This window comes from Dendrobium catenatum, unplaced genomic scaffold (genome assembly GCF_001605985.2).
Source record: "Dendrobium catenatum unplaced genomic scaffold, ASM160598v2 fragScaff_scaffold_995, whole genome shotgun sequence".
In the NCBI taxonomy this organism is placed as follows: domain Eukaryota; kingdom Viridiplantae; phylum Streptophyta; class Magnoliopsida; order Asparagales; family Orchidaceae; genus Dendrobium; species Dendrobium catenatum.
Window position 1 is genome coordinate 41,417 of NW_021319457.1, and position 297 is coordinate 41,713.

The window sequence follows — 297 nt, forward strand, 5'->3', positions numbered from 1 at the left end:
ACCTTTAAATGATAATTCTTCTAATATGATGAAGGCAATCATTCTTTAACTTTTCCCAAAGAAATCTAAGGAGATTTTAAAAAGATTAATTTTGAAATCAGGTGTGTGGGGTTCCAAATCTCGTACGAGGGCAAGCCCTCATAGTTAATTACATCGTAGGGTGACAGAGTCCCTACGAAAACTCTCGATTAAAATAAGAATAAAATTTTGTTAGATTTTTTAGGAGTGATATCAAAAAAATTGAATAGAGTCTTTTAGAAAAACCAAAAAGGAATGGATCAAGGTTGAACATTTATT